This window comes from Columba livia, chromosome 14, assembly GCF_036013475.1.
Source record: "Columba livia isolate bColLiv1 breed racing homer chromosome 14, bColLiv1.pat.W.v2, whole genome shotgun sequence".
Taxonomy (NCBI): Eukaryota; Metazoa; Chordata; class Aves; order Columbiformes; family Columbidae; genus Columba; species Columba livia.
Window position 1 is genome coordinate 7,144,653 of NC_088615.1, and position 10,103 is coordinate 7,154,755.

The window sequence follows — 10,103 nt, forward strand, 5'->3', positions numbered from 1 at the left end:
AAAGGTTTGGCTTCGACCAGTTTCAGTAAAACACAGAAAGGAAGAAGCTGGGTGAGCAGACAGGAGAAAACACATTCAGGAGAGACTGTTCTCAAGAATGGCAAATATATATATTAAAGCTCTGAGTGCCCATGGGCAAAAGGCTTGAAAAATTGACTTCATTTTTTCCCCCCAAGCGTCTCTTTGCAGGTCTGCTGCAGTTCAGGGTCACTTGAGTCCAAAGCTTCGTGCCCTCAAACCACGAATACCCTCAGCAAACCGCAGTGCGGGGCCTGGCAGTGACACAACCCACTTAAATGGAGGAATCTAAAAAGTAATATGTATGCTGCACCACATTTACAGGTATAGAAGGTATTTGAGGCAGTTAGTAAACATGCCAAATAATAAATAGAGGTATTCAGTCAGCAAACAGCTGTATGATTATAAATAGGAAAATCTACCCCAGCCCAAAGCCAGCTGAGACCCAACAACATACACTTATTAAGGAGCGATTTTTTATGTGTGTGCATTTTTTGGAGGGAGGTTGAAAATATTTTGCCCACTCTTTATTTTAGGAAGGTGAAATGTCCCTAGTGGATTTCAAAAGCTGACCTCTGGAGTATGCGTCCTCCGTGCCAAGACACTGAGTCACGAAGAGATCGGAGGAAGCTGTTTCAAATCCAGACAGGGGATAAAACAGCTGTAATTGAGTAGCCAGCTCAGCTCAGTCTGCTAATAACCGCACAGCCTCCTCCCTGCCCGCAGCCGCACAAGCTGAGAGCTTTGCTCGCTGCCACTTTCACATGCTCTTTGGTTATTGCTTGGGGTCAAACTTGTCCACACCTATTCCGTTCTGAATGACTGCTTGTGTCAGGGCCAAGCCCGGCTTCAGGGAGCGTGCTTGCAGGCTGAGGAGCGCTGGCCTTCCTCAGGCCAGAGCTGACAGCCTCTGGGCGCGTCTGCTGGACCCTCGGGCTTGCAGGGACACTTTGCTGCTCTATGAGCTTCAATTTAATGTCTTGGTCCACCCCTAAGTTTCTGGCGTACAGTGCGTTGTAGTAGCGGGGGACACATCTCCCATCATGGTCCGACCTTTGTGTTTGGTGCATGTGGTGTTGCTTAGAGCCATTGTGGGGCTGCAGAGCAAAGGGACCCTGTGACCCATGGGAATGCCAGGGTGGTACATAGCACCTGTGGGGTATAGAAACTAGGGGATCCTGGGCTGTTTGCCTGAGGAAGTTTCTGCTGCTGGTGTTTACACCATGGGGTTGGAGCAGGCATGACCGAAAAGGCACTCTGGCAGCATCTCAGCTGGCACAGCTCCTCGCCTGACCCGGTTCATGGCTGCTTATACCAGGCAGAGCATTGAGTTGCAGACATGTCACTCCTCCTGCTTCGGCTCCAGGGCAGGACCCCCCAGCCAAGGGTGGGTGGGTGGCCCGGGACAGGATCCTTGTTACCCCCAGCAGGTAACTCTGATGTGTCTCATGAGTCAGATCATTGGCTGACAGTGCAAGCCACGTTTGGGGATAATCTTCATGGCTCAGTTCAGAAGATGAGCTGAATTTCCCTGCTCTGAGTGCCCCACCAAAAGGGCTTTGAGCTCTTTCCCTCCTGGAAAGCACCCTGGAGGTGCCAGCTGGGCTGAGTGGAGGAGAGAGTACTGAGGAATTGGGGATAGGCCTGGGCAGGGGGAGTGCAAGAGATGGAGGTGAAAGGAGGAGTATGACAAAGTGTTAAGGGACAAGGAGGAGAGGAGGTGAGAGCACAGGCAGAGAGAGGAGAGGAGGAGCTGTGAAGGGAGAAGTAGGGGTGCAGGATGGGGTTCTCATTTCCAAGGGAAGGTGAGGCAGGGAAGGGACAGGGCAATGGAAAATCCAAGGAGGATTACAGAAGAAAAGGAAATGACCAAGGAAGAACAAAGCCACAACAGTGGTTAGTTTGGGGAGATTTGTCTCTGGTTTGGCAGCCCTTAGCTCTGGGTGTTTTGCCAGGTGCTGCTCTGTGGGGTTTTGAGTCACTGCTGATATCAACATCTCTCACCATCAATATCAGCATCTCTCACCACATGCCTGGGGATGTCCTGGGTTGCATCCAGGCCCCAGACAGCGCTGGAGGCAAAATTGTCCACAGCCTTTTTCACTGCCCTCTGCCTGGACGGGTGGGCTCAGGCTTTGCAAGGACAATGAGCTGCTTTGGGAACAGTCTGAGTCAGGAATCCCTTTTTTTTCTCCCCTCTTTGTTTTGCTCTTCTCTCTCCCCCTCCTTCTTTTTCTTTGTCTGCTAATGCACAGCAGATGGGAGGAAATGCCATTTTAAATGCCATAGCATCCTGATGAAACGCGATGGGTTATGGCAATCTCGGATGAATCATGACATTGTTTTGTGTACAAAACTGTGAGCTGCGGCTCGGCCTCGCTTGGGCAGCTTTCTGCCTGCAATTTTGCAAATATCTTTTGGGTCATTTAGGCATCCACACCAGCCAGCTGGGTGGCAGGTGCCCTCCAGGACCTGGGTGTTCAAGTTGCATTAATTAACAGCCGCATTTGTGGAGGTAAAACCAAGCCCACAGTGCTTTATCAGTGGTGAAACCAGCAACTGGCTTTGAAACATCTGGTCCGCACTGCCTTTGGGAATGTGGGGGTTATAAATTGCACTCAATTCCCAGGTTACGTTTATAGGATTTCCACACAAAGCGCAAGAACAGAATTCAGAGAATCCAACCCAGTGCAGCATAGGCCTCCCTGCCACCTCCAGCTTAGCCCTCGGCCCTTCTGGGCAGCCAGGCTGTGGCCCCACAGCTGCCTCTTCCTCAGCCCCCAGCCCCTGGTGGGATGGATCTCTGGAGCCAGGGCTGCGGGGGGGCGGTTCTGTGATGTGGCCACTTGCTGCTGGGGCTTTGCTTGGGGTGATCAGATCCCTTCATGTGAGCTACCAGGCAAGCATCAAATAATATTGACTCAGTTGCTGGCAGCCTGCTGCCAGATGAGAAGCAGCAGCTCAGAAATGGAATAAAAAATAACATATATATATATATATATATATATACACATAACCCAACAGCTCCGTCACTGAAACTCGTAGCAACCCAGCCCTGTTAGTTTCAAACTAATTAATTGTGGGAGAAAAGTCACCTCTAAGCCTACAGCATATAAAACAGTTCTTTTGATTTCTGTAGCTGAAAGAACAGATTTGAGAACTGCAATGAGCAGAAGACGTGACATTAAAATTTGGTTGCAATATGCTTAATTTTAACAGTCTAGATTGGAAATGTATCTCTGGTTATGTCTAACTGTGTGTCTACTGGTGTGGCAGTTATTCAGGACCAGTGCTGGAGAGTTTGTAGCATTAAGCTATTTATTTCTTTTTTGGTAGGAGATCTAATACATGTTGATGCAGTGAGCAGAAGGGCTGTTATTATTAATCAACCCCCATCCCAGCCCTGCTTTCCCCCAGGCTTTTGCTCTCGTTTGGAAGCATATTCCCATTAAAAGGCCTGGCAGCCTCGCACCACAGCTCGGCCAACACCAACAGCCACAACAGCTCTGCTGTGTTTATCCAGATCTCAGCAGCTCTACCTGGGAGGAGAGGGGAAGGGGCTGTGTTTGCCTTCGTGAAGCCAGAGATCCGGGGTATTATTTTTCCCCCGTCGGGTGTCATTTGCTACTTTAAGTTAAGTCCAAAGCTGTGCAGCAGGAAAAGGAGGGTAAGGAGCTTTTTCTCAGCAAAATTCGGACCAGAGCAAAACATGCTCCTGGTTAAGTGGCCCAGTATGAGCCTGAGGAAGAAGGAACAATCTCTTATTTTTCAGCAGTGAGCTGCTGTGCTAGTGTGGCTGTGTCCTACAACTTTGCCATGGAAGAGCTGGATCTTACTTGTGCTCCCACGTAACCCAGGAGCATTTGCCCCCCCAGCCTGAGGGTCTCTGCCCCACAGTCCCAGACTGTAATTGCCACCCACAGCCAGCCAATTTGCTTCAAAATCCTCCTGTGTGCTGTGTCTGGGAGGCTGGGAAAGAGAGGAAAGCTTACTGGGGTGGGAAGGTTGGCAGAAGGGGTCACCTGGACGAGGGGACCTTGCCAGGACCGTTGCTGTGTGGCAGCGTGTCCCACTGCCCTCGCCTGCCAGCACCCTCCTGGCGTGGGCATAGCCGTGTGCCGGCAGTGAAGATGCAGCAATCTGAAAACAGGGGAAAAAGGGAAAAAAAAAAGGTGAGAATTCATCCCTCCTGTTCTGAGGGTTTCTGCTTTGTACATTAGTGTCCCTTCTTGGTCCCCTCATGCCTGGCTGTGACTGCTGGGCAGGAGGAGAGCACCATTATTGGGCTCTTGATGTGTGTTTGCTTCGTTTAGCACATCCGTGGCAGTGATTGCTTTCCCTGCTCGTGAAGATGGAAAAAGCTGCAGTGGTTTAGGGAGGGGAGTGGCCAGATGCCAGATGCATTAGTACTCTGGGCAGTCACTGGGGGTCTGTTCATTAGGTGCTTTGCCTTGGGAGGAGGGTTGTGAAGAGCATGGCTTCCCCATGACCTGCACCCCTTGTCCAAGTGGCTGTGGGTTGAGGACAGACCCCACAAGGGACATGAGACCCCTCAAGGGTCTACCCTCGTTTGGCAGGGCTCAGTCTGCAGGCAGGGGAAATTTAGAATCAGAGAATAGTTTGGGTTGGGAGGGACCTTCCAAGCTCATCCAGTGCCACCCCTGCCATGAGCAGGGACATCTTCACCCAGATCAAGTTGCTCAGAGCCCCATCCAGCCTGGCCTGGGATGTCTCCAGGGATGGTTCATCCACCACCTCTCTGGGCAACCTGGGCCAGTGTTTTACCACCCTCAGCATCAAAAATTTCTTCCCCATGTCTAGCCTGAATCTCTCCTTCTCTAGTTTAAACCCGTCACCCCTTGTCCTATTTCAACAGGCCCTTGTGCGAGCACATCCAGCACAAGCCTTGCCTTGTGCCACGGTGGTGCCAGCTCTTCCTGATGCTCGTGGCTTGTGCAGACAAGGCTGAGGTGATGGTTTTGCTTCCAGCATCCTCATCCTCCCAAAGCATGAGTGTGAAGCCAGCCCGGTGGCTCCGGACCGAACTCCCTGGGTTCTTCTCCAAGCGGACACCCCTTGAACCACTCCTGAGCCATTCCCTGACCACGCTGCCTGCTCCCACAAGGGAACGGGTAGGATAGAAAGCTTGTGCTCCTGGTACCCAAACCTGTCGCCTCCTGGGCTTCCCAGGTGGGCCATGGAGTGCTCTGCCTCTGCTCCTGGGGGGACGCAGCCCCATGCTGGCTCCTGCCATATTCTCAAGGTTTATGTGACTTCAGTGTACCAGAAAAGCTCAAATTTAACGCAGGAACATCACATACACATGTGCTTGTGTAGAAGTAACATGGGAGAGGAGCAGGCTTGGACCTGCACCCATGTGAGCAGCAGAGATGGGCTCCTGCAGCGATGTTAGTCTCTATCCTCCCTGCCTTGGGAGGGGACAGCACGGCCAGAGCTGCCCATTTATCTGCGTATGACAACAATACATGGGAATTGCAAACAGATTCTTGCCTTATCTTGCTCGAGGGTTATTGCAGTGAAGGGATTTATTTTGGCTTTTCTGCCAAAAAACGTACGCAGAGATTCTACCAAAGCACATATATATGTTTCTCTTGGAAACAGAAAAAAAACACGGTATCCGAAAAAGCCCTTCACTGTTATTAATCTCTGGGGCTTTATCCAAGTTTCATTAGGAATCTGGACATACTTGAAATGGCTTTCAGATAAAGCTGAATGAATCTCCCTCTGTCTTAGAGGATGGTGTGGCCTGTTTTCCCAGCTGAGATTTGGGTGGGTTGGGTAGGAGATTTCCAGCCATCTAAACTGAGAAAGAACGAGTGCCTTAAAACAACCCCTTCTGAAGGACTCGTAGATGCTTTCCATGGCTTACTGGGAGCATGCGATGAGCAGGAGTATCCCAGTCAAGGTGAAGGTCTTCCTTGTCTGATATTGAATCAGATGGGCAAGAAATCGCTATTGAGATGTGTGACTCATGGGGCGAGAAAGCCAGGAGAGCCAGTCTTCTGGGGGAACAGCCTCCCCGAAACTCCTGGGAGCAAAAGGGCAAAGCATGGATGCTGGGGCAAGGAATGGGCTGAAGGTGTTCACCTGCCTTCCCTGGAGCAGGGGGCCTGGATTGTGGCCACCTCAGAGCCACAGCAAACCTGCCAGCCCTTGTAAGCCACAAGAGGGTGACAAAGTCCCATCCTGTGCTGTGGTGGCACTGGACAAACTCAGAGGTGTCCTCTGCTAGCAAAGGACAGCAATTGCCCCTTGGAGACTAAGCTGAGCTGGGCAACAAGAGACTCTTGAAAAGTCCTTGCTGAAGTCCTAGATGGGAGAGAGGGTTAACTGGAAATATGATCTTGGTACTGAGGAGCTGGGGACTTTTTTTACTTTTTTGCCTGGCTTTAGTTAGTATCGGTGCTGGCATCAGCAAACCGTTCCTGTTGCCAAAAGAAAAGAGAACTCCCCAAAATCGCTGTAGCAGGCAGGGAAAGAAGCCTCACACTTGCTCACCATTGGTAGTCTAATGTGAAACCCATGTTCTACAGTCATTTTGGAAAAATTGAGAGCTGCTTTGTAACTGTCCTTTGTGCTCACTGGAGAGCTCCTGGTGCTCCAAAGATAAGGTACAAAGGCTTGGGGACACAGGTTGGTGGAGGGGTCCTCCAAACTCAGAAAAGACTGGAATGGAGGCAGCTTGTGCCACTGCCAAGGATGTTTCAGGACCATCCATGCCACCTGGGATGTAGGGAGAATGCTCCCTCTCCTGCTCCAGCCATGCTCTGGCTGCCTGGGATGTCCCCACAGGTCCAGCAGGTGGTGGCCCTGGGCATGTCACATCACACAGGCTGCAGGCTCCTCCATGCCCATGCACTTGGGCTGCTGGTTGTCTTTTGGCCCCATGGGGAATCTATTGCAGATCCCAACCCCTGTGACGTTCCCCATGGAAAAGCAGCAGTCCCTGCTGCCTCTGTCCTCTCCTGCCTGCCTGCTGGGATGCAGCATCCCCCCTCAGCACTGTGCGGACAGGGAGCATGGGGCTTCTTGCAGGATTATCCTTGCAATTCTGCTTCTAGAGGGACAGCCCATGTTTCTGAACAGCCTTCACTGTCCATGAGAGAAGATTAAAGTGCTCTGGGAGCTTTCCAAGCCGGTGTCTCATCCTTCTCCTCTCCCAGGAGGCCGGGGTGGCGGGTGTGGGCTTGACGGCATCTCCGGCCATGAGCTCCAGCCAGCTCCGTCCTAACTTCATCCCTGGCTGGGATGGGAAGAGCCTGCAGCACACCAGACAGGATGGTTTGCTCTGCCAGCCCCTGATCTTATCTGGTGATGGGAGCGTGAGCTGGCCCAGTCTCTCTGGGAAGGACAGGCTGCCTGGCCGGAGACCCGGCGCTGGTTTCCCACGGAGCGCAGCTTCGTTTTCCCCCTTGTTCTGCTGCAGGACCATGTGCGTGCACCAGCACATGTATGGATATGATATATTGGGATGTATATTTGCAAATCCCCTCGCTCCCATCTGTTTCTTATGCTGGATGAGGGGAGAAAGGGGTGATTGCACCCTTGGGTGCTTTGGGGGGCGCCTGGGGACCAGGGACGTGGGGTGCTGGGGTGCAGCTGTGCAGCGTGATGGGGAGGAGGCTGCATGTCTGGGTAACACGGGCTCTCTTCCTGCAGCTGCACTGTTCTCACTGAGTTTATACTCCAAGGAGATTCTTCTGTTTTCTCTTTAAATACTAAAAGTAATTAGATGCTGCTTATGAGTAATTGCTTGGACTGAACAGTCTGGTTTCATTTAAGTGGTCACTATGAAATGCCTTATGATTTGGTAGGAAAAAAAGTAAGAAATATTCCTTCTCTCTCCAGCTCCCAAGGAGTTGCTGTTGGGGTTAAACCCCACCTTTCCTCACCCTGCTGGGACTCTCTGTGAAGATCTCCCCAAGGAAGGAGGGAGAAAACATCTCCTCCCTCAGGAAGGGTGGTGAAGATGGAAAAGGGGCTATTTATGCTAAAAAAACAGGGGGCTGTGGAGTTTGGTGGGGAACAGCTGATCCTACACTTACCTACACTTCCACATCAACAGGCAGAAGTGTTTGCTGCTGCTGCTTCCCAAGCCAGAACCGTGAAAGCCCAAAGCCAATGTTAACGACCGGCTTGCAACACACTGAATTTTACAGTCCTCGGTGAAAATTGTGACAGTAAATCTGCCTGGGACTTCAGTCATTAAGTTGCCCTCAATACCACAAAAATCCCTGCAAATTTTCTGTTGACTTTGGCCGTGCAAACACCGCGCTCTGTTGCAGTGTTAATGGCAAAAGAGATTTTCGAGGCCTTGGCCGTGGCGACGCTGGTTTGGATGAGCTGGCGGCAGGAGCGGATGAAGGGAACAGGCTCCGTTTGGTGTGTTCAGCACATTTTATCAGCTTATCCGATCCGTAGGCAGATGAAACAGTGCAAGTCAGGCGGGGTGAGAAGAGATTTCCCAACAGGGTAAGCAGGCATTTGGAGGCAGGAGGAGTGTGGGAACTGCAAGGGAGAAGAAGTTTTGGGATCTGGGGCTGGGGAAGGCTCTGTGGCCTCCCTGCCCGCAGAGATCCCACTCCAGCCCGGCCCAGTGTCTCCATGGACAAGCTCTGTATTTGCCCCATTCCTTGTGCTGCTCCCTGGATGTGCAGCCACAACCTGATGCATCCCAGAGAGGTGATGCTGAGGAGCTGGACCAGGGCTGACCTGCGCTGCTGTTTGCATGTTATCCTCGCAGCCCTGGGCTCCGGTCACCTAGCAACTGTGCATCGGATCGCATGGCAGCCTTAAATAAATGGTGTTCAGCAGGACCACGAGCCCTGCATCCGCATTCCCGCAGCTGAAGGCTCTGCTCTGGCAGCTCTGCGATTGCCGGTCTGCAGCCCATCATGTGCTGCCAGGGCAGATTCATGCTCCCGAATTAGTAAATCTCCCCTGTCATCTCAGATTTAAGCTCATGTTGTGGCACACAGTGATTCAGGAGCTGCTTTCAGCCTATTTGAGAATCAACTTTTCCTGGGGCGGGATCCCAGTCCTGCTTTGACTTGGATCCTGGGGCTGATCTACAGCCCTGCTTTCATTTAGCCTGGTGTTTAGGGGAGCTGAATATGGGTTATACCTTTCCATTTATAGTTTTAGCAAAGCATGATAGGATTTTGTTCCAGTCATTTTTTATCTTGACTAAAATGTCGGTTTTGAAGACCTATTATTAGCAATTTTGTATAGCTTCTGGATTACTGCAGATAATCATGAATCACCCTCTGCAGTATTGATATAGGTACTTTAAGCCTCCCAACAACCACCCTGTAAGTTATGCCTGCGACTGAGAGCAGAAAACCCTCGATGGTAATGGGTGGGCTTGAAATACAGGGACAGCACTCCAGATCCGACGTCTGCGGAGCACATTCATCTGCCGTCCTTATGTGCGACAGGAATCCCGGTGGATACACCGTGGCTCAGCCTCAGCTCCCAGCACCAGCCCAGGACTTTTCTTCCAGCCCCTTCCTCATATTTTTCCTAGTTGACAGGTGCCCACGTTTCCTTGCAGGATTCCCCCACACTGGGTTTAGTGCTGTTTGTGTAATTGTGTTTCTTCTCTTGATCGGGTGGAGTAAATACAGCTTGCTGTAACCCATGGCTCCGGGAGGAGGCTACTCCAGGCCCCTCTGCTTTGAAATGAAGTTATTTCCGCATATCAATCTCACCCTGCAGAGTTTAGCTGCAAATGCAATGTGCTGCCCCCAGAGAATCATTCCTGGAGTTTTCCATTCAAGTGAAATACTCCAGTGTGCTCCTCAGTAAATTCAGCTGATGGAAACTATTTTTCCTTCTTATTATTTTGCCTTGTTTCCCATTTGGGAGGGAAGAATCCAATCTCCAAAGCTTAATCCTAGATTTCTCTGCTGATGGAGCTCTTTGCACAGCTGGGAAAGGGAGCTGTGGCAGGCTTGGGCCACAACTGATGCAGCAGCAGGATCACCCCAAACATCTCTTCTGGTTTAGGTCCTGAAATCAGACATATCTCTGGGTTTAAACAAGGACCTTCTAGTTTGACTCAT